This window comes from Pteropus medius, unplaced genomic scaffold (assembly GCF_902729225.1).
Source record: "Pteropus medius unplaced genomic scaffold, Ma_sr-lr_union100, whole genome shotgun sequence".
In the NCBI taxonomy this organism is placed as follows: domain Eukaryota; kingdom Metazoa; phylum Chordata; class Mammalia; order Chiroptera; family Pteropodidae; genus Pteropus; species Pteropus medius.
Genome location: NW_024348304.1, coordinates 5,448,698 through 5,474,343, shown reverse-complemented (window position 1 = coordinate 5,474,343; position 25,646 = coordinate 5,448,698). Strand labels below are relative to the sequence as shown.

Genomic DNA, 25,646 nt, shown 5'->3' with positions numbered 1-25,646 from the left:
AAAAGTCCAGGTCATTTATTTTGTGGAATGTCTAACATTCTAAATTTGAGTGTTTTTTCCCTCATAATTAGATTCAGTTTAAATATTTTGGGCAAAATATCAATAGGTGATACTGTTGTATACTTCAGTCTACACCATATCAGGACACAATATCATTTTGTCCCATTACTGATGGTATTTTGAGTAATAGCTTGTTTAAGATTTTATTTGCTATATTTCTCTATAACAAGGTATCATTTCCCCTTGGTAATTAATACATGACCTGGTAGCTCATATCTTAAGACTTGTGAATAACTTCTTTCCCAACAAACCTTCGCCCAATGGCTTTAGCATTGATGGATGATTCTTACATAGACCAAATGTTACGTGAGAATTGCAAAACAGTGATTTTTCTAATCCTGTTATCCTTTCTACTTTATTAGTTATTATTCTTCTCTAAAGAATTTTCCCTTTCTCATTTCTCTCTGTCTCTCATTGAGTATCATGACGTATCATAGATTCTCTTTTATTCAATATTTTATAATCAATTATTGTAATTCATTTATTCAGAGACTACTCTGCACCTGGTACTAAAGTGAGATTAACCTAAATTCAGCTTAGTGTTCTCCACCTTTTCCTGCAGTACTTAAGGAAACCATCAGTGGAAGATGAACAACTCATCCAGATCCTTGAACTGGCTACCACTTTGCCACAAAGTTTCATCAGATGGGAAAGGAAGTGAAGATGGAGAAGGAAGTGGAGGGAGATCCCTGAATTATATTTCTTATTCCCCTTTTGTAACCCTTGGCCAGGTTTCTATGGTTCCAGCAATTATCAAATGGCCATCTGAATCATCGCACTGGAAAAAAAAAAATCAACTGCCGTCTCTGTGGGCCTATGCGAATCTGCCTCAGAAGGCAGGCGATTCCAACACCAAGAACTCGGCCTCGGGACTTGGGCTCAGGATTCACAGGAGGGGAATCAAAACTTCCGTTTCTACTCGGAGCACAAAACAGGTCACTCAATGACCAGCCAAGTCATTAGGGAGACCAGGGAAAATCTTAACATATAACAAGTTCATATGCAAACGTCTAGGTACCAAGAGCCCTGGGAAAGACAAGAGCCCCAGTGCACCTCCCTGGCCGAACACAGACTGCCGGGTCCTCAGGGGCAGCGTCCTCACCTCGCGGGCAGGATGCAAATCATAAATTCCAAATAATTCATCACCAAATGAATCAGAAAGCAGCTTTCGGTGGAGCTTGCTTTCAGTAGAAAGAGAAAGGAACCTTTGTTTCTGAGAAAGAATAGGCTGAACCATCTTTGGTAAAATTTTCCAGTGGAAGGAGTGTCCTGAGCATTATACGGGGGAGGGGTTGGGGGGTACCTTTTACAGGGCAGTAAGCCTGGGTGCTCTAGGACCCTGCTGTCCGATGGAGGTCATAAAACATATCCAAAAGATATTCAACCTTTTAGACTTGATTTTGTTTCTTTTAAGGGAGGGTCCCTGCTCCCTGGGGGGTACTAAGAGCAGCTCCCCCGGCCCTGGAAGAAGGCACGGTTTGTGTTCCCTAAGGGGAGGGCAGGGATAGTGGGCAGAAACTGGTATCTAGCCAGGGACTCAGCAGCCAGGTGGTGATCGCGGTACCTGGAATCTGTGTGACCTTGAGATTTACAAAACGTGAGCATCTCTCTGAGGTCATGCCGGAAGATGCTCCCAGCTGTTAGAGCACCTCCAGAGGGAGAAAGGCCCTGTGGGAAAAGCTCAGGGTTTAGAAGCCACAAAACTTGAGTTCAAATGCCATCCCTCAAATGCGCAAGGCATATGGCCTATGCAACTCAGTTAATACCAGTTCCTTCATCTGTGAAACAGAGATTAAAAATACCTTGTAGATCTGTTGTGCAAATCATGTTAAATAAGGTAAAGCAGGTGCTTCCCATTATTAATTGGAATTCCTTTCATTCCAGGTACCAGAAAGCAACCTGAGCTAGTTGAAGAAAAAAATGAGAGAGATTGAGACAGAAAAAGAATTAACTATAAATTTACAGTGATATCCCATCATTTTTAAAGTCAAGAATTCAACTGAGTCTTCTAATGAGGCTGGAACCAAGAAATAAAGTCATCAGGAGCCACTGTAGCTTCTTTGTATATCTGCGTTTTCCTGCTTTGGGGAGGGCTGGCTCCCTCTCTTCTAGGCCAGCAGAACTGACAGAACGTGACTGCCAATAGCTTTTGAGTTTATGTCTTCCTTTTCCAAGATAGCAGCAAAGGGGGAACAGAATCCCATACTCCAATTACAAAGTCTTCCAGGAGAGTCTGGTGCCTCACCTAGGACAGGAGTTCGCTGGGGCAGCAGTGGGTGGTTGCCAGAAACAGTAGGAGGGAGCAGTGGCCTTAGGTAGCTAAACTGGGCCAAAGGGCTCAACTGTGGTGAGCAACGTAGCTGGGGGAATCCTTGTGAGCTGGGCGGACATGTAAAATGTGTTTTCTACAGGTTCCTGGCCCAGTCTGTCACATAAGGAGGGTTTATTTTCCTTTTTCCTTCCTCTCATTCCAGATATGATGAACCTAAGGGAAGAACTGGGGACAATCACTCAGGTCATTTGGGGCATGCAGGGCCTCACTGTAACTGAAATGGAGATCATCAGGGCTGACGCGGTATCTGGCTATCATAACACGGGGATAAAGAGGCAGGCTATGTACTTTTTAGTCCTTCCTTGTCCTTCCTAAAGTTGACCTCTTGCTGTGTTCCCTAAATGTAACTGTCCACCCTTGAAAAATTCCTTGTTTCTGGTGATATGATGGCAGGAACAATCCTTCTATGGAGAAAAGGGCTCTCCATGGAAGCAGGTTCTTAACGAGGCGATGGTTGCGGATAACGGTTAGAGGTGACGTTGTTGAAGAGAACACTGAAACAGAATTGCTACAGAAATCCAGCTGGCTTTTTCCTACTGCTGCAGACCACATTTTCAAGTGTAGAAACTGTGTATAAAGCCAATATTCTTTCGTTCGTTCGTTCGTTCATTCATTCATTCATTCATTCACATTTATTCTTTCTCTTTCTCCCACTCTCGCTTGCATTCTCGCTCTCTCTGTCCCTCCTCCCTCCCTCCCTCCCTCCCTCCCTTCGTTCTCTCTCAAGCAATAAGTGTTTACGAAGCTGAGCACTGTGCTATTGACAGATACGGAGAAAACTCTCGAGATGTTTTCCATGTTCACCTATGACCCCTGGAAAGTGGGCCCAAGACTGTCCCCTGATTACAGGATGTTGATCAAAGCAGCAGTGGGTGAGGGCAGCCCAGGAAGAAGCTCAGAGCATCTAGACCAAGACAGAATGGAGAGCATGAATCTGGACCAAAGGGTTGAGAACAAGGAGTATGTGAGACCGAGCAGCAGTGTGAGGCAGGGCCTGGCCAGGCCCCCCAGAGGCTACGAGCCTAAGGCAGGCACCTCGCAGGGAAAGCCCAGGCCCTGGCTGGGGAGGGCCTTTCTGATCTGGAGAGGACAAAAAAAAAAAAAAAAAAAAAGAGTTCTGAAGGAGGAAACGTTCTCCACAACAAATGCTTTTCTAATCCTTCAGATGAGAGAATAAAAACCTTCCTCAGTAATCCTATTCCCGGCTCACCCCAAACACAACTCGGAAAACTGTAATGAAAGAAACATATTTCTTTAAATTTGTGCCTGGGACTAAAGTCCTCAGAGGAGCACAGAGCAAACACAGGCTCTTTCCTCAAGAAACGACAATGTTCACGTGGTCACTTAGGCTTAGATTTCTTTACATCGCCACTGAAAACAAATTGTGTCCGGGTGGTAAAAGATATTAGATGAGTTTCGGAGTTTTCTCCGATTTAAGTGGCTTAGATTTGAGGGAGCCTTTTATCTTTATCTATTGGCATTTGACCTTACCTATGTTTCTCAAGCAACTGAAAACCCCTGAATCACTGGGAAGTATTTAATGGGTAATAAGAATCATTTGAGTGACAAGTCCTATTTGACTAAATAGCCCAGCCATGTCTTTGCTATTGATATAAATGCTTCCATATTACATTTACGTCATTTATATCCACCGTAAAATAAAAAAAAAAAAAGTATTTCAACAGTACAAAAATAATGTGGCAGGAAGGTAACCCCGGGGTATTATAAATATCATATAAGTCATAACTATAATGATAATATTTGAATTTATCTGCAAAAGATAAAGGTTGAACTTATCAAGAGGCCACAAGTGAGCCATAAAGACTTCCTTACTGAGTGCATATAAATTTCAGATTTTTGATAATCTTGTTAAACACTCTAGTTTCTCATTCTTAATGTGATCCCTTAGTTTTAAAACTACTCACTACAACAGAAAGTTGCTGCTTTCTGTTGCTTTTCCATGTCCAATGATCTCTAGTAAAACACTAGTACGATGTCAAATAGTCTTTCTTTTCTCTGCTTCCATTTCTTGCTTCCCCAATTCCTTTTCCATCTCCCTTCCCCCCACCATCTCCTAAATTCCACACCTAATAGTAGGACCAAAGATATAAATAAGGAAAATAAAATGCAAATAAGAGTTAGATATTTAATAACAGGAGAGAGAGAAATGTAACACCTACTTGCCCCTTTAGTCCAGATGGGATGCCATAAAAGGGACACCGACTGGGGGATAGTGGGGCTTAAACAGTATAAATTTATTTTCTCGTGATTTTGGAGGCTAGAAGTCTGAGGTCGAGGTGTCTGAAGGGCCGGTTTTTTTCCTGAGGCCTCTCTCCTGAGCTTGTACACGGCCGCCTTCTCTGTGTCTTCACATGGTCTCACCTCTGTGTGTCTGTCCTAATTTCCTCTTCCTGGCAGGACACTGTTCGTATTGGATTGGAGCCCATCCTAATGACCTCATTTTAACTTAATTACCGCTTTAAAGGCCCTGTCTCCAAATAATAGGCACATTCTGAGGTCCTGGGGGTTAGAATTTCAACATATGAATTTCGGTGGGACACGATTCAACCTATAACATCCATCCTCGCCTACCTTTACTAAATACCTCTTCTCTGCACCCCAGCCTACTCTGGTGTTGACTGTCCACAGCTTTAGTGCTCTCTGCCATTATTTCAGTGGCTGATTAAATGTAATTGGGCTCTTCTAGACACTGTCTTGAGTGGTTTTTAGATGAAATTCATTTCTCTCTCCATAAGATTCATGAGTACAGGGAGTTTTTAATCCCTCTCAATGCCTAGAACATGGTGGGCACATTAGTAGATAAGCTCACAGTAAAATAAAAGAACAAAACAAATTTCAAATGAATTGAAAGAGGAAGTGTCATTCTCTTAGCTGCTGTATTTGTACATTTTATCCCTTTGAAAACAGAAGCCCCTTAGAGGTAAGATTATGCCCTCTGAAGAGAAAGCAAAGGAATTCATTCATTTTGGCCGGCGAAAATAAAACTTGGACAACTTTCAAAATCTTTGTCTTTCCAAGATGATTTTTAGGTACAGAGAAGTGACTATTCTATAAGTGGGTCAACTCCAAGATTTTCATATATTTGGCTGATACTATTTTGTTTATAGGAACTCAGTTAAGTTTGGATGATGCTCACTAGAAGTTGTAGTAGTAACAGTGGCCTTTCTTTGTAGAGTAAGTTTAGAACACCACAGCACAGATACTGAAAGCAATTCTTGAAAAATAATTAGCAGAGGTACCATGTATATTTTGTTTTGCACGGTCTGATCTTTCCATTTATAGAGCTACCTCGTATACCCTTCTTAACTTTACAAACATGGTGGGTAAATTTTTTGCTTGATTCTTTGGAAGTTATTTGGCTCTTCATTTCTCCATAACGATAGCAGGCTTTTCAGAGCTCACTTTGCTCATGCCTGAGGCTGTGCCTCCAAAATAAGTCTCCTCAATTATATTCTCTCATTCATTTGAAAAATTCAGTCTCAAACAAGAGATGAAATTTATGCTGTTTTCCAGACTCTTTATGGATGTAAGTAAATATATATTTTATTGAAAAAAGATCATAATTCCTAAGCATAAGAAATAAAAGCCAGATTGAGGAAATTCCAGAATGACCAAAATAATGGTTTATGCTATCTTTCAAGATATCTCCAAGGAGAAATTAAGCCGCATTATCACATAGCTGGTGATAAAGAGGGAAATGATAGAAAATCCTGATTTAATGCTTTCTGGATTGTTCGTTCTTCAACAACCAAGGTAATGACAACGACGGCGGTGGTAATTCTCAAAAGGAATTAGACGCTGGTGTAGTGTTTGGCCTATGAGATGATGCCTATGAGATGGGACTTTGCCCAGGAATGCTGTCTAATCGCCTCCTGCTTATTATCACGCGACGGCCCGCATGTGCTTTACTTACATTACCTCATTTAATTCTCACAACAATGTACCTAATGAGGCGGGTATTATTCTCACTGTTTTACAGATGAGGGAACTGGGGGGTAGGGTAGGGCCAGAGAGTTTACGTAACTTTCCCAAAGCCATATAGCATGAGCGAGCGAGAGAGGAGTACCAACATGTACACTCCAAGGCGTATCAAGCTAGAGGCATGCCATCTGTGGGGAGAAGTATTTGCCGAGGTGACAGCCTGGGTCTTTTTATCCTCTGTAATCCACTTCCTTAGTCCAGCTCCTTCCAGAGTGGTCGCCGCTCTCAACTGCCATCTTCTAAGAGGAAATCAACCTGTCAGAATGACTGACGGCTTCGCCCAAGAGTTTTTACATTGTATTAAAGTAAGAGTCTCCAAACTGCCTGAAGGACAATTATTTAAGTAGGAAATAATTAAATCGTATTTTAGTATGAGAAAGTTTCTCTCCTCAAAATATATAGGAATAACCACCACTTGCAACTGGAAACACTAGGAGAGGGTGGCTTTTGCCTTCAGACTGTAAAACTCTTTCTTGGCATCTTCGTTTCAGAAAACGTTCTTCTGCAAAGTTCCTTTGGCTCTTCCTTGAGCCTGAGTTTTCCGTGGCCCTGTCTCCTGCCGTGCTGGTAGGGACGCACACCTCACCTTGGCTGTCCCGCACAGCCCAGCCACGGGGAGCTGGGCTGGGGGGATGGGGAGATGAGCGCAGTTGCTCTCGCAGGGAAGAATGCCTGGGGAGGATGGAGCTTTCACACACATGGCTTCCAGAGAGATTTCAGCCAGACCTAGCAGTCCTACTAGTTGTCAGTGCCTCTCGTTGATTCCTACTTTCAGCAAAAATCCTTTAGGGCAGCGAGCGCACAGGGAAACCTGTCATTATCAACCACCATGGTGTCACATCAGCGATTCTCAGGAGCGTCAGCGCCACTGTTTGACTCAGCTATTTATCTCATCGGGAAGAGCTTTGTTCGACTGTCAGAAAATAGAACACGTACATTTGTCTGTCATAAACACACACAGGCACTCCACAGCACAAATAAACAAAACGGCCGTGTACATTAGTAAATGTGTTTGCATTATTTAACCAAATCAGATGAAACATGTGAATAACCCTGCAGATCAAGTACCATCGAGTAACTTGCTTGTAATCTGTCTCCCACAATACAGCCATTGCCACTCATTCCAGTCACCCAATTCAGATCCTGGAAATGTACTATTTTTAGACCGGCTTTGTGTGCCACTATTTACAAAGCGCACTGTTAAATCCTTTGAAAAGCAGCCAAGAAGTTGGGTGAGAACCTAGAAACCTGCCACACAGATCAGCATCCTAATCAACCCTGGGGCGGCCAGCACTAAAGATCTGCCTTTGTTTCCTTTTCTTCTTTCCCTTCGTCTCCACAGGAATATCAATGTAAGAAGGCAGGGGACAAAGAGGTGGCCTTATCTGTTCTTGTTGTTCAAATGGGTTGCTTTACTCACACTCCTAGGTAACAGCCCATTTGTCAACATCTTTGGCGGTTTAAGTTGTTCTTTGTAAAAAACCACTTTTGGAAAAGATTTGACCGTTTATTTACTTGGGAGCCAATGTGACGGCAGCAGGTGCGTCATGGAAAACTCAGACGTGGGTGCCTCCCAGGCGCTGGGAGGCAGTCACGTGACAGCCCGCCACTCCCGGCCAATCCACGGCTGGCAAGCCGGACAAGTGGCCACACAGGAAGGAGGGGCAGAGAAGAAAATAGTAGGCGAAGTGTTGGCGTGAGGCAGGTGGCGGATGAGGCGATCGCACAGAGGGAGAATTGCAACACCAGGGAGGAGATGAAGGGCTCCCATCGTTCTGCAGCCAACAAAAAACCTGAAAGCACTAAGTCTGGCTCTGTTTCTACAGCTTGAGAAAAGCTGAGAACGGAAGCAATGACTGGGCTAATTCTGGACAAAGTTTTAAAAAATGATTTTTGAGAGGAATCCAGATCTTTGCCTCAGTTCTTAGCTTCTGTGTAAATTGCTCATTTCCCAAAATCCTTTAGTTTTTCACGTTACTTGACTTGTATTTGGTGTAGTGGATGGGATCGTGTGAGATGCCCTTTCAGCTGCCTTCCTCACGGTGCCATTTTGTTCCTTCACTTAGCCCGGATCAGCCCGTGGAAGCAGCGCAGCCAGCCTGTGCCAGGCAGTGATGCCCATGCTACCTCTGCCCCTGCACTTGGATGGCCCGTGTCCTCCACGATAGTAACCCTTTCCCTCTACAGCACTAATGAGACGAGAAATAGAATCGGGTTGTGGGTCTAAAGTAGTCTCTGAATTTAAGGCATTTTATTATTTTATTTATTATTTCAAGTTCAATGGGGTCTTTATAATACGAGAGGTACTAGATGGAAAAGTAGTGTGCCAGGATAATGAATGACGGTAACAACAAAAGGAACTTACTTCTGAGCCCACATGTGCCAGGCACTGTCCCAGACACTATACGGTATCTCTATACTTACATTTGCAATTAAGTATCATTTTTGCCATTGTGGGGGAGCACTGAGAATCTGAAGGGTACCTGGCCCAGGTCACCAGCCAATCAATGGGAGATCTGAACTTCAAACCTAGATTTGTTGTCCTCTCTCTACTGCACCATTTGCAAATGTGAACCCATTCCAAGCATCGAAGGGCAACTGGTTTTGCTTTGATGAATCTCAATTCCATATATATTGGGTTCAGTTATTTTAAGAGATTCAACATGTTCCTGCATCTGAGGATTCTTACAGAAGAGTAACAGCATTGCTACTTGAGTTTTCACTGGCAGAATTAGCAAATTAGAATTCGCTTGTCTGTTGCTACTTTTTGTTGTTGTTGTTGTTGCTACTTTTAATTCTTCAACATCTAAGTATTCCATTTGACCTGATTCTTTTCCTGGATGTGGTATGTATGGAGAACACAGTCTATAGTAACAGTGCCTAAGAATATCTTGGCTTCCTTTATAGGTACATAAATGAGGAAAGAATGTTTCCAACCCTGAGCACGTAAGCAGCATCACTCTATGGCAGGTTTGCATGCACACACAGTTTGATCAAAACAAACCACCGGACAAAGCATGGGGAATAGTTGGTGTTAAACAGGAAAGGGAGCAAAGTTCGTGATGAGATGCAAAGAAAACAGGAAGCAGGTATTGGTAAAATTTGCAGCTACAATGGTATGGCCGTTATAGTGAATGTCTGCTCAATAGATTATCCTCGCTTTCCTCTTATATGTCTGTTTATTGGTTGGCCACTATCCCCCAATAAGGGTAATGGGAGGAAATAAGAAGGATAGGTCTTTATAGAGTCTAGAAAGTGAGAGCTTTTGGCCTTGATGTGCATTGTAGATATCTCTAAACTCTTTATTACCTGGGTTTTTTCATTTGCTTCTATCACCATGTTCCGTTTCTGTTTCGTCTGAAAAGAAAATGAAATAGAATCACCTCCTACACTCATACTGCTATTGACATTAAATTTCATCTTCTTTTATTATGATCAACAAAGTTACTCATAACACTAGAATTTGTTTTTTGCTTTTAAAGTTATAGCTACTGCTGTTGTTGGAATAATTAGTATTGCTTTGGCACTGTGTTCCACCTCATGGCATTTGTGTACTAACTACCTTTTAGAAAATCTATTTTCCAAGAAGAAAAAGAAAATGGGAGTACGGAGACTTCCAACAGCCCACATTTTTTCCTGCTCTCTCCTTGGCTCTGAAAAAGGACGTGTCAAACAGAATTTCAGGCTGTAATTAATGCAGCTCTTCATAAGCTAAGAGTTTCTTTTATCTATAGAAAAATTGCTGCACTAATTCACAAGAATCAGAATGCTCTGGTTAATGCTCTTTCTACAAGAGGAAATAACATTTTCTCTCTGTACATATTTACAGTCAAAATTTAATATTTTGTTATAGGAAACCAGAGATGGGTAAACATTGAATAATATTATTATTTATAGGGTTGAGTCTAAAAACCTTAAATATTAATATTATGTTTAGATAAATGCTGAATAGGGGTTTCATAAAGAATTTCCAAATAATATCAACTCTACAGGAATGTACATGTAAGCCCAGATCTTTATTGGACACGGCTTTTTGGGGGGAGGATAAACAAATTGGGACATGCATCCCCATTTGCCACAGTAAGGAAAAAGAGCTATAGGTCTTTATTATATCCTAAAGTATTGTCCAAGCAAGGAAGAAACCTCTACTGCTTCTATCTTGATTTGAGTACCTCCTTGTAGAACACACATGGCAGTTCAGAAACAATACTTATGTATGTTTTATGTGTGGGCTTGCAACAATTGGTAATGCATTGGCACTGTCTCCCACTTAAACATGCAGCATTTGTATGCTATTTAACTTTAAAAAAACAAAACAAAACTATTTTTCAAGAAGAAAAGAAGAAAGGGAGTACAGCAAATGACTAGAAGTCAGAGACCACAGGATTCTTCCCTGAGGTCCTGTCGACGAAGGCGCCCAGGGAAGGCGGTAGGCCCGAGGGGCACCGCTGACTCACGGGCCCTTTGTGTGGTCCTCATTTTCTGCATGGTATGTAATCTGATACCCACTCTTTTCCTTCCATTGTGCCACCCTGCGAGGTGGGTATGAAAGCGGGTAGATAGGTTTGTCATTGGGCACAAAAGCTACGATGCTTAGTCAAAGTGGGAAATAGGGTGTTTTTACTAAAAAAAAAATGTGCATAGTTTCTAGGTATGATTACTGCCAGTAAAAATGAGTGGGAAGTTTCAGCAACAAGGTTATTGTTATTTAGGGTATAGCAACAATTATTATTTAAGTGAAAAGACGTTTGTAACACTTCAGAACAATAGGAGACAATACTACAGAGAGAGTAGCAGTATAGTTGTCCAGTATCGCTTCCCCTGCGCGGGTCCATGCCCATATGTGCACACGTGCTCTCATGCAGAGAAGGGTTCTTTCTTACATGGTGACAAAGAGAGGAGACTTTAAGCTCAGAACCTTTTGAGAGTGAAGCTTTTCTTGGCAGGCTACCAACGAATGCTGAGAGAACAAACCTGGCAGAGCCCCTTCCTTGGTTCTTTTGTTCCTATTGTTCACCATCACACGAGGAAGGCTGCTAATGGGTTAAGGGGCCCTCAGAGGAGACTGAGGTGAATTATTCTGGACTAGCTGACAAGCAGTCCTAAGCATCAGTGAACCTGGTACCACTCTTCCTTGCCTCTGGTGCTCAGTTTTCTTTTGTAAAATAACATTGACATTAAATTAGGCCAGTAGGGGAAAAAAAATCAGTCACCAATTATAGTTTATGATTTTGCCCCCCCACCCCGCCACAAGAACACATTTGATAAACATCCCTTATCTCGAGTACACACTATACAAGGTTCCTTGTGGTATTTGAATCTATCTATCTTAGGAAAAGATATTGATTTTAGACTTGAATTTCCACAATCAGGAAATTCACCTAATGTGCTATGCTTTCACAGAGTTTTAAGTCAGTATATAGGAGTCCCCCACTTATTTCTGGGGGATACATTGCAAGATCCACAGTGCACGCCTAAAACCGCGGACAGTACTGAACCCCAGATATCCTGTGTTTTCTCCTATGCATAGATAACCATGATAAAGTTTAATTTATAAATTAGGCACAGTAAGAGATTAACAACAACTAATAATAGAACAATTATAATGAAATACTATACTAAAACAGGTGAATACAGTCTCTCTTTCAAAATATCATACTGTACTCTTCCTTTTTCTTGTGACGATTTGAGAGGACAGCATATCTACATAATGAGACAAAGTGAGATGGATGACATAGGCACTGTGATGCAGTGTTAGGCTACTATCAACCTTCTGATAGTACTTCCGAAGGAGGACCGTCTGCTTCGGCTGACCCCGGGTCATCAAGCCATGCATGATAATGTCGATGGCTGGATGTCAGGAGCAGATGACTGAGATAGTTGGGGATCCTCAACAGTTGAAGGTTTTTTTGTTTTGTTTTTGTTTTTCCCAAAACGTTTTGGAAGAACATTGTAGTCAGAAGTTGTTGTCTCTTTCTTTTTAATCCATCAGCGTGTTGCTGCAGAGGTTGTAATCCAGTGATCACTCCATTCGAGAATCATATTCCATAATTTTTTGTAAAATAAGGGTTACCTGAACATAAACACTGTGACACCTTGACAGGAGATCTGACAACCCAGATCGCCACTAAGCGACTAACACACTGGCAATGTATGGCTTGGAGATATGGACAAAGGGACGATGAAGGCCGGTGGGGTGGGGTGAAACGGGACAGTGTGCGATTTCATCATGTTACTCAGAACAGCATGCAATTTAAAACATGAATTGTTTATTTCTGGAATTTTCCATTTAATCTTTTTGGACCGCAGTTGGCCACAGGTTACTGAATCTACAGGAAGTGACACCATGGTTAAGGGGGGAACTACTGTAAGTAGATATATACCCAACAGACTTCCTGGCAATATACTCCAGGGGATGTAAATGAAAACGTTCACAGTAGCACCATTCGAAATAGACTAAACTATTTCAAAATAGCCTAAATGACCACTGACAGGAAGATAAAGTGTGGCATAGTCATATGTGGAATTCTACAAAACAGTAAAAATGCACTACAGCTATATACAACAAACAATATGAATGAATCTTGAAAACATAATACTGTGTGGAAAAAACAAGTTCCAAAGTTTACTTATAGCATAAAAGTCTCTTTAAAGAAGTAAAAAAATTCACTTAGTAGATATAGGTATTCACTTAGTAGATAAAACTACATAAAGACACACAGACAGTGGTTATACTAGGTGTGGTGAGGCAGGGGGGTGGCATGGAAGAGCAGTACAGAGGTAGATTACTGCCAATGTTTCAAACATGAAACATTAATTCATGTTGGCTTATAATATTAAACACTAATAATCAAACGAACAAATAAAAGGACCATACATGTCTATGGCCATACCACCATGAACGTGCCCGATCTCATCTGATCTCGGAAGCTAAGCAGCGTCGGGCCTGGTTAGTACTTAGATGGGAGACCACCTAGGAAGACCAGGTGCTGTAGGCATTTTAAAAAAAAATTAAAAAATAAAATAAATAAAAGGACCATACATGGGAAAAAATCGACATGAAAGAAAGTACTGGCAGATTATACAGTCATGTTACGTTAAAATGCAGAAAACTCTGTTTTGTAAAAAAAACAGAATAACAAAACACAGAATTCATTGTAAGGGCAACAAAACACAAGGTCTGGATCTGGTCACTTCAAATTGTCCCTCGCCTTTGATCTGCTCCATCCCTCCCTGATTCCTTTGGGAGTCGCCTTCGTTCTGGTTTGAATCCCTAATTGCGGGTATTCCCTGTGACTTCGTCATTGCTGTTCTTCTCTTGTCCCTACATAATCTCTCCTGTGAAGAGAGCATCCATTCCCATGTCTCCAGGGGCCTCTCAGATGACTCCCCAGATATGTCCACGGGATGATGATTTCCTGCCAGCAGCATCATCCCAACTGCTGATCATTGTTTTATTTACTTATTACTATAATTTCTAGGGTATAGCCTTCAATGATCCTGGCTTTATGCAAGGGTCTCAGTTCCAACACCCTGCTTCACTGGCACCCACGGCCTAATTTCCTGCATTCATGTAGGTTTTCATAGGTCATGCCAAAACCACAAAACTCCCCTCAAGTTTGCCAGAATATCAGTTCATTCCTAGCTGTTCAATTTTTCTTCCCTTTCGATTTTTAGTTTCTGGGAATTTACTTTCTATTTTTGTAAGCTCAGCTATCCATTTAATGCTGGTCTTCAAAATGATCTTCACATTATCTGATCTGCTTTATTTAACAATCTGCAATTCAAGCCTGCTGTTTTAGATATAGGTCTTCCTCACTCCACCAACTCTCATGAACTTGGTAGTTTAGACTGTTCTAAAAGCAACTTTACTCAGGACTCAGACTGTGGGTCCCTTTCTCTCTACTCTTAATTTGCCCCAGCTTTCAGGGATCCTGGCCAGGGCCCGGCCTGTACTCCTGCCTGCCTAGTAGGGAATGCTGGCTAACAGCAGCCTCCTATGTCTTCGCCGTGTCAAGTCTCTTACCTTCAGGTCCATTCTTAACACTGTCGCTAGAATGACTTTTTCTAAAACTCAGATCTGATTATGTCACCCTCTGTATGATATCTACCACATCAAAATGAAGACTGCTCTATTTAAGAAGGGAGGGGGCTATATTATTCAGAAATATCAATGTCATAAAAGTCAAAGAAAGACTGTAGAAATGTTTTAGATTATGAAAGGGCATGGCATCCTTTATGCAAGGGGGTAAATGCTCTGAAAGATGTTATTGCTTCAATCGACAAAACTGGCATATGAATTCCAAATTAGATAAAAAGAATTACATGAGGGTTGAATTTAAAATTAATAATGGTTCTGTGGTTACGAGGAGAATATCCTTATTTTCAGGGGAAAAAATCCAAAGAAGTATTTAGGAAAAGAGGGCAATGATTCAACTTATTCTCAAACGGTGCCAAAAAAAAAAATAGTATGCATATGCAGGTATGTATGTGTGTGTAATGAAGATCGAGGTCAAATGAAAAAGCAAATGGGACAAATATTGGCAATAAGTGACCCTGGGTAAAGGATGTGTGTACAGGTGTTTCTTATACTGTTTACACTTGCCACTTCCCTCTGCTCTTTCTCCTCTGCCTGAGGATGTTTATTAGACCCTGAACAGCCTGGCTCTGACTCCTTTCAACTGCATCTGCTACCATTTCCCCTCTCACACCTCAGCGAGCAGCTCCTGCTTCCCATTCCCCAAACCAGACCGAGCTCTAGGCACGTGCAGGTCCTCCTTATGCCTGAAGTATGTCATTCTGCTCCTTTCCTGCTCAGAAAATCCTCATTTCTTCAAGTCCCACCTCAAAACTCTCTCTTCTATGAGGTTCTCTGAAGAATCTTAATAGAAAGCTTGTAGACAAAATTAAGGTGCTCATAAAGCTAGATAGAGACAATATACTTTGTGCAAAATAAGAAATGCAGAAAATAAAGGATTTTAAAAGAGTTGGCTAATTTAATGTCACAATTTTTTTTAACTTTAAAATTTTTTTCTGCATGATTTAGTGTACAGAATTTTAAAGTCTTTACTCAGCATGGAGCTGATATTTGAAACTTGCTCCTCTTTACAATATGTCACTATACCCCAGCAACATTTTGTGCAACCTGTAAGAGCATGCTGTATCATAATTACTGGTCTCACCAATCACCCCGTGGGATGGGAATGATCTTATTCATCCTTACATCCCCTCTGACATTTGTCAGGATGACCAGGATGATGTGGGGGTCTCAATAAACTGGTCATTGTGTAAAACAAACTAATTATCGAATTGAATTTTAACTTACATAAACATACATACCTCAAGTTTAACGTTTCTACCATCCCAGTGTTAGGTAGCTAGTCAGACATGAGTGACGGGGGAACAAGGGAAGGGTCCGGCCTAGAGACAAAGGATCTCCGATGGGTAGTTAGAGAACCCCTCCTCTCCTCTGTCGCTGGGGATGCAGGAGGGATTCTCTAACTCCAAGCAGGGTGTCCTCTGGGCGGTTTCTGGGCTGGGCCCCTGTTCCTTTGTTCCCCTATCGCTCATGTCTGACCAGCTACCTAAGATTAGCAAATAACTAGCAAACATCTTTTCACTGGACCTACTCCTTACCACAGGTAACCTGATCAAGAAAATCCACTTTTCTCCCGTTCTCACCAGGCAAAATCATGTGTTATGGGTGGGTGAATAAACGGCTGTAAGTCTATACATAGTAAAACATTTTAATAGCAAATTTACATATAGCCAAATCTAGTTATGGTCAGAATTTGAAAATCCCACCAGATCCAAAGCAATTTGTCAGGAAGAAAATTCCATTTCAAGTATATTTGTCTCTGGTTCTGTAGAGTGTTTTAAAAATGCTTCTGTCTGTAGGTAAATCAGTCTTTGAACAAACATCAACATCTGTTTGGCTAGGTTTGTCAGATGGTTTTGTGTATTCATCTCCCTCTTGATTTAGAAAATAAGTAATTTTATATGTTGAATTCATGAGGACAATTATATTCATGGATATTTAAATTGCACCATCCATGTACTAGGTTTTCTAGAAAATAAATAAAACAAAATTTAGGATTTAAATAGGATTTAAATTAAAATTAAGAATCAAAGTAAATTTATATTTTTATGGACCACAGACCATTAAAAAAATGACGCATGTACAACTTTCCCATATTTCATTTAAATCTTAGCTAAGAATATCCTAGCTTATCAGCTTCCAGGAATTTTAACTAATATTTGAAGAGGCAGGAAGAAACATTTTCTTTCTTTTTTAAGGATGGAGTTAAATAACTGTTGAAAATTTTATTTTTTATAACAAACCTGTAACATTTTGAGTATTATTGTATTTCAGTATAACATAAAGTCTGCAGATTCTGATATTAACTTAGCTGTCTCAGACCACAATCTTTACAAATAAAAAGTTTCAGTTCTTACTCCATTGGATCCCCCCCTTCATGTTTCAATTCATGGCATTTGCTTTCTTTTCCATATAACTAATCTTTTCACAAGTTAATAATTGAAAATATGCTCGAACCCAAGATTTCTTGAATTGCAGAGCTCAAAAATTATATTTCATATAAGATCCTCTGATCTACAATTGGAAACTGTTGACTCAAAAAAACGGTTGAGGAGCTTGTATATAACGATGTAGAATAAATCCTAACTCCTTGATCTCTGGTAATAAGCCACAGTACATTGTTTTCTCTACCTTTTCTTCATTTCACCTTTGTCCCACCTATGCCAATAACTGAGAACTAGAGACGTCTTTCCTGGAGGAGAAAATCCAAGCAAATGTAATTGCTGTCAGTGAACACCTGTGGGTCTTAGGTCCAGAGAACTGCAGAGAATGCATAAGGATAACAAAACCAACTCAATGTAAAGACTTTCCAACATAAACAGCTACATAATAGAATGGGCTGCTATGGAAAAATCCAACTTCCCACTGAGGGAAGTGTTCAAGGAGCATCAGGTGACCATCCACAAGGCTACTGTCACCAAAGGGATTCCAACACTGGACCAACAATGTTACAGCAATCCAAATTCCAGAACGTTTTGTGATATTGGAGATTTAATGCTTACAATATTATTGTCATTCGGTATAGTTCCTGGTACTATCTAAATCTTGCCTGATATTTTGTCAGTATAGGATAAAGCCACTGGAAATTGTCACTGCACCTGACTTAACTGTCAGTTTCCTGATATAGAGAGTCAGAAGATTTGATGAGATGATCTCTAGAATTTCGTCTACTAGCCACATTCCAAATCCATAAGTAAGGGGGTCACTGTGTATTTACCTTACTAACCCTTTTTGGTTAACACGTAAGAAATTTAATAAATGCATGACATTTTCCAACAATACTTATAACCTTTGGGAATCCATTCATTTTCACTGATTCAATTTGAGTCATTTTGATTGCTTTCATCAGTGGGGAAAGATAATGCCACAAAATTAAAATAACAAATAACCTCCTCAATGATTTGTTTGTTAACCTGGGGACAGAACCTCTAGCTATATTTTGTTACAATGAAATTAAAATAGCACATAACTTGCAGCTTCTGTAAGTTTCACGATTGGAAAATTGAGGATATGCTATAACCAGAATTCTAGAATTACAGGGCTCGATGATTCTATGTGATATAAGATCTTCTAATGTACAATTAGGGACTAATGAGGATGTGCTGTTGACTCTAAAAGGTTGAGAAGTTGGCATATAATGACCCAGAGTAAATCCTAATTCCTTGAGTTCTAATAAACCACAGAACTATATACACACACACACACACACACATACACACACATACACACACACATACACATGCATGGATATACATGTAGATACACACACACATATATACATGTAGATACACACACACACATATATATACATGTAGATACATACACACACATAGCATTCCTTTGAGTTCTAATAAGCCACAGAACTACACACACACACACACACACACACAACACACACACGCACACACACATACACACATTATTTCATCTATATGACATGCATCACCTGCAGATTCCTGGGATCCGCACACCCCAGGTTGTTTGGGTACAGACGCGCATCTTCTAGGATTTCTGAGACTCCATTCTTTGGACTGGACTAACAGCCAGCCTCTGAGGTGCCTAGCGCCTCATGCAGGATCCTTCAACCTCGATCTATGGGATTCCTAACACCTTGCCCCTGAGATAGTCAATACTCCAGCAGGTGTTGAAGTCAAAGCCTCCAGGACCAATGCTGTGATAAGGTGTGCAGAGGCTGAAACTGCAGCTTCAAGAGCATCCCAAGCAGTGGCACATGCAGGAACTCTCCTAAGGAAACACCCCACCGGAGGTCAATTGAGCCAAGTCCATTGGGCCCACAGCCACCTCTCTGCCTATCAACATATTTTTTATCCATCAATGCCCAAATATAAGTCCATCTCAGTCATCAATCCCCGAGAAGGATGATTCTCCTACTGCTTTTTGCACGAGCCCATCCTCATTTGCCCAGACCTTCCACCATGCCCTCCATATGCTCCACATTCAGCAAACTCTCCCGTTTCATCAACCTCCTCTCTGAAAAATCTCTACACTTTCTTGCTCCAACTAAAACCTGGCTTTTGCTTGCAGACACCACTCCTCCCATGGACCTCTCCAGTAGTGGTTACTAATTCTCTCACACACCAGGTAAAGGGGGAGTGGCGTTTCATAGTCTCCCACTGTCGTTTGCAGACTTTACTCCATTACACTCTTGTGACCCTCCCTTGTGAGTATGTATACCCCCGATTGTACCTCCTCCTCCTTCCTAGCAGCTTTCATCTCTGGGCCTCCACATCACTCTTTGGTCTCCTGGCAGTGCTCCTCTCAACCCCAAATCCAGGCAACGTTTGCAGTGATCTCAAAACCCAAAGTGACCCCATATGATAATCTAACCTTCAGCTCTCAATCTCCCCATCACTAATGACCTTAACTTCTCATCATCTCAGCTACCTGCTTAGGGTTACGCCGTGGATCTCAGCATCACCTGCGTCTGCTCTACAGCTAAAGTCACTGATTCCAGCATCCTGCTCTCCGACCACACATGCCTCTCCTTCAGCTTGTCCCTCCCACCATGACTACTGTGTGTCTGAATTTGGGTTTTCGGCCCACTGACGTGCTCCGCTTTCTACCAGCCCTTCAGTCCTCTTCGTCCATGCCTTACTTCCTCACCCAGCTAGAATCCCACGGCCTGTCATTTCAGCGACGCCCTTGCCAGTACTCTGAACTTCCGAGCCCACGTGATTCTGGCAGAATCCTAGTGCTGCATCTATCCTCCTCTCTATCCTACTTTTGCACTCAAGGTGCCTTTTTGGAGAAAGTTACATAACAAGGAGCACTGGTGCCACTATGAATTCATGATCACCAAACTGAGAGTTCCTCAACATTGCCTAGCAAGCCTCCTATGGTTCGCTGACCTCGCTCTCTGCAACTATCTGAAGCTCTTCTCTCTTTAACCTGTAACTCTCATCTCTCACCCCCTCCCCCACTTCTCATTACTCTCAGGGAAAAGACCAGAATCCTTAACGAGGCCTACAAGTCGTTGCAAGCTTTCAACCCTACTTAGCTCTCCGGCTTCATCTTATATTGCTCTCACCTTTTCTTTCCACAACGGCTTTCTTTTGGTTTGTAAACTGTCTCCCTGACTTCAGAGCCTTTGCATTCCCTCAGCCTTTAATGATTTTGCTCACCGCTTTGCTAGTTTATTACTATTCATCATTTAGGCCAATGCAACCCAACAGAACTTTCTGCAGTGGTGGCAATGTCCCATACCTCCACTGTCGATATGGTAGGCACCGATCACGTGTGGCTTTGTAGCACTTGAATGTGATTAATGTGACTAAGAAATTGAATTATTAATTTTATTTAATTTTCATTAATTTTCATTTAAATACCATGCATAGTCAGCGGTTACCATTTTTGTTGGAACAGCTTTAAATCTTACTCAAGCCAAGCATCCTTGGGCAGTCTTCTCTAAGTCTGCACCTGGGTTCAGGATCCTCTCCTTCATGACCCTTATCCTTTCCTACAGCAACTATCTTAATTTGTAAGTATATATTCATTGTGTGATTATTTGTGTTTGTATTTGCTCACCATTATATCCCCAGCATCCAGCATTGCTCTGATATACCATAAATACTTTTCAACGTATATATGAATGAACGAACATTGAGAGGGGAAGAGGAGAGGGTGCAGACTAAAATTGCTTCCAGTGCTCTTCAGTGACAACCCTGATGATCTAAAGATAGGTGACTACAATACTGGAGTTAGGGGTGCCACTAAAGAGTCAACTGGACAATTCATGCCTTGGGTTCGTTGGCCAGGGCTGATGCCAGTGGTACGAGGACAGAAAATACTGACTCCCAGGTGAATGGCAAGCTTCTTGCCCTCAAACCATAGGTAGCATCATCATTATCCACATCCTATCAGGTTAACAACTGCTATATTTCAACTGTCTAAACCATATCCTTCTCCGGAAGAGGTACGAGCCCGATAATTTATTCTGATATACTCTGGCTGCTACCGATATTTTTTAATTTAAAAAATACTGGGGTAATATATTTGAAAGTAAAGCACATTATTTCAACACCTGATTTACTCAGTTTAACATATGGCTTATATCTAAAAGTGTTTTTTCAAAAATTATACATTCTCAAATGGATAGAATTATACTTTCCCCTATTTATAAGTTACATAATTAAATGTAGGCATGTAATTTTTGTGGAGACAGATATAACATCATCTAGAACATCTTAAAACATTCCTGCTGCATCTCCTACTAATATTTCCTTCAGTAACAAATTTGAGAATTTCTTTCTAAAGTCAAAAATTTTGAGGACTCTCCATTCTATTAAAATTACATTTTTAGTGTTGAGTTGAGTGAGAAAACATACAGTGATAACAGCTTCCAAAAACCAAGCAAAGTTCTGAAATGAACGATCACCACACTACTTACATAGAGTTTAAAAAATAAGAGTACAAATACATGCATCTTATTCTTTATTTACAATATAAACAAAGTTTGTAGTGGAAACACACTTGCCTTCCTACCCTAATATCTCCACCACAATCCACAGCCCTTAGATGGGGAACCAATAAGAAAGAGTTTTAACCATCTTTTGTTTCTGTTATATATTTGGTGGTTCAATGTCTCAGAAACTGATTAAGTATTTAAAGTGGAAAACAGAATCACTGAACAGTGACAGTCTAAGGCAAAATACAAAAAAAAAAAAATGCTTATTGTATATACCCTTAACAAAGGGATCATAGAACTTGGAGATATTCCAAGAGTTCATCTGAGCTGTTTTCCACAATACAACAGAATTGTATCTAAATCATTCATAATAGAAATAGCTGGATGATTTAGGTGCATTCAGCAATGAAACAGTGCTAGTATTTTGCATTAGTTTTAACATATTTAGAAAAAAAGTGTTATTCTTCAGTTACGACTATTACTCTTGAAAATTCTCGATTTCCAAGATCCTTCAGTTTTGGCTACAGGTGTGTTGTGGAGTATAAAAATCAAGTCAGTCAGTGTCTACTTCACAACAGACGAGCCTCCCAGATCACGTCCTAGACAGCAGCATCACTGCTTTACTGATTCAGATCATATTTAGCCACTGGGCATTCACTCATGACATCTCTTCCACTCCTTTTTAAGATAATGGTTTATATCAGTTTGGTTTTTGCATGTAAACACCATCATTCTTAAAAGAACTCCATCCCCACCCCACCTAGTTATGTTAAGCAGCATAGCATAAATGATTCGTGAGAACATCATCATGAAAACTTCTCTGTTTTAGGAGCTTTTTAATTTTGCAAAACGTGGTACATTGCATTTAGATTTCAGTAGCAATGAAAAAGCAAGCTTCCTTTAGATGGTACTTATTAGACCCTGCTATTAAATACTGCTCCAGTTGTAGTTAATTTTCCTATACCTTCAAGCTCTAGTTCTAGAGCTTCTGATTCTGTAAGTCATCTTTAGTGAGTCACAGGCAACAGCTGCTCCTCTAAGACCAGGTTTATTTAGTTTGTGTTGACTCTGAACTTCCGAATCATAAGTTCACCTCGTTCTTGATCATGTAAACTAATGACACTCCATTCCCTACCTTGTGGTCCTTCCTGATTCGAGCCCTCTACAGATAAATACATTTTTGCCTATATCTCAACATAAAAGCACCCCAGTTTAGAATACTTATGCATTGCTGGTGGATTTCTTTGCCTGTTCATTGTCCAACATGCATAATAGCAATCTGACTGGTATAAACCTACCCAGATAGCGAAACGCATGACCCTTCACTTTCTATGCAGCCAGGTTATGTAGCATGCCTCAAGACAACTCTGAGCTACTCTTGACTTCATCATATTGATTGGTAATTCAGATTCCTTTGTTATTTCAACAACAAATACTAATCTGTTATATATCACAACTTTAAAAGACTATTTCCCAGATTATTATAGCATCATAGAAACTCAATAAATATTTGTTAAATAAATGAATGAATCAAGATATAGTCCTGAATGGGAAAAACGAAGAATCGAATATCTTTTCTGTAACCACAGCATTTACAGGTATGGGAAATGCTTTCCTTCACGTTACTGTGTCACCTCCATCCCAGTTGTGAAGTTGTCATGTTCCAGGAACAGTGTTATGTCCTTTGCACATACCATATTGTGAAACACAAGTTGTCAATCTGCTTGTCTGAAACAGCATAAAATTTTCCTTAATACGTAGATTAAAATCAAAGACAACCTCTGAGTGTCATCCCAGGAAGCAATCTGCCACTGCAACATTAGGTGACAGCGTCTACCACAATCGCTATTTTATTTTCCCACGCTTCTCTACTCCTCTTCTGCCTCCTCTGACCAAACTCTGAGGTGACTCAGGAATTTTCTAGTCCTTGGTATTTTTTAAAATCTTAGCTTTAATAAAAACACATGGAACATATCAAGCATTTCCTTCTCACTCAATGAACAGCAATCCAAAGAATGATTTTTAAAGAATTATTAAAGGACACATGAGAATTTACATTTTACTTCAGTAAGTAGTAATGGATTGAAAACATTATCGATGTTTTATAGTGTGGGAAGAATCCTGACTATATAATATTAAGACTATAAACAAAATCTTGGGTAGTGAAAAAGAAATAACCCAGATTCCACAACTTGAATTGCTGACCTTTTTATATAGCTGGTCAACATTTTTTCATCTCATTTTAATTCACGAATATATGATTTTCTTAGGCTAAATTCTATATTCAGTTAGCATAAAATGTCAGCATAGCTATGCACTTTACATGATGAGTAATACCTTTACCTCACATAAAGTTTGTGTCTTTGAAAATAATTTAATATTTGGTACCTTATTATCAATATACCAGACTGTATATGTTAATATCAGTCTGATATTAATATAAATTAATTAATATGTATATGTATATCCATCTTATTATAATCCACATGAGGTTATACTGAGAAAAATCTCTGTATAATAAACACATGTACAAATCCCAGCAATGATCTACTTCCAGGAAATGTTAAATAAAGCAAATTCTGGTTTGACCAAAGAACTCAGACAATCCCTTGGAGTTTTCTGCTACCTCAGGTGTAACTGAATATAAAAATTTCTATCTTGAATTTCAGGGGCAATTAAAACTCTTAATAATTCTTTTTCTCTTTGGCCGTACCTTTATTGGTTGGCAATTAATGACTTGGCTCTTGACCAATATAGGGAAAAAAAAAATTTCTTTCTCCTGTGGTGACATGTTGTTTTCCAGGTCTCAGATGCCAATGGGAACTGACTCTGACAGTCATAAGCCATAAAGTTTTGTAGAGATAAAATCCTATTTAGTAGAGGAGTATTTTCCATTAGGAACTTCCTTCTAATAAGAAATAACTAGAAACAACTTGTTCTTTTTTACCAGGAAAACAGTCCTGTGACTGGCCCTTGTTCCAGGCCCTACCACAGTGACATCTCTATTGTATCACCAATTCACCAAAGTGGTGACAGGACACATGGGACTGAGCTGTGGTGGTGACTAGGCATGCCCCAAACATCTCCAAGCTTCCAAGGCCACCCTACAGTTGCATGGCAGCTTTCGTCAGCCTCATGGGGAGGTCTGTCTGACCTCATCACCACAGAACAAGACAGAGTTTTGAGAATCTTCTTTTTCAATGTCTTGAAAGAGAATAAGCAAAGACACATAAAAACTAGAAACTAGTTTCTAGGAAATCTAACCTCTCAAAATATGGGCATTATCCAATGATACAGCTACGGCTGTATAAATATAATAATGTCTACAAAAGATAAAGGATAACTATGAATAATTACCACAGTACTCAGGACTAATGATAAAATTATAGAGTTATACATCAGCCTACACAAAGCAACATTTTTTTTTTTCCAAAAGAGTTGATAAGTGTCACTGTCCAGTGAGGTATTTATTTTGAAACTAAACCCAATTAAGAAGCTGGGCTGCTGGCCATAACTCCTACAGAAGCCAACACACACGTCTGTGTGTCTCTGACAGCCCAGCCTGGTGATGAGTGCGCAGGAGTAGGCGAACTGCATTTCATGTTGCTTGCACTAACATGGTCCCAAGCTTCAGAACTAACCACAGCTCTGCAGAGCAAGGTCAGGCCTGTTCTCCCCGTGTGGCTTAGTCTGCCCTTGTTGTCAGGATCTGTCCCAGGTTTCACCAGCATCCCCTCTGACTCATACTCAGCATTCAATAGCAAGATGGAGTCACCAACAATGAGGATCTGGCAGAGGGCCAGCCCACTAGTACTAAAGTAATGCCGGCCACAACATAGCTCGCTGTGCCAGACACTCATGGGAAATGGCTGACGTCTGGATAAACAAGCAGCTGCTTTTTTGGTGAGCTCTAGAGGAAGCAAGGTGGACAAAATAAAGTCTTTAGGTATATGCTTCAGATGACTCCGTTGCTGTGGGCTGCTAGAAAACAGCATTAGACAGGGACACCAACATGGCACCTCTGGAGACCATGTAGCTCTCCCCCAGCAAAGGCACAGGCAGGAAGAAAAAGGCAGAATGGCAAACTGTCAGCCCACAGAGCATGCTGGAAGAAAGGCTCAACGTGGACACACCAAGTACAAGAGGCAGCTGGTCAGGCGCCTTCAGTTCCCTGCAGTCCCACTTAGAGAGGGTAGGAGGCGCTGTGCATGGTCACCCCCTCACCACCT

General features: G+C 40.7%; 1 protein-coding gene and 1 non-coding gene across 3 annotated transcripts in view; one reads left to right on the top strand and one right to left on the bottom strand.

Moving 5' to 3' along the window:
- The window catches only part of JADE1 (jade family PHD finger 1), a 297,514-nt gene that overhangs the window by 148,940 nt on the left and 122,928 nt on the right, over window positions 1–25,646 (bottom strand). The gene's annotated exons all lie outside the window — the stretch shown is intronic.
- On the top strand, window positions 13,274–13,392 carry LOC120616306 (5S ribosomal RNA). The gene has a single exon (XR_005656578.1). It is a non-coding gene; the product is annotated as a 5S ribosomal RNA (ribosomal RNA).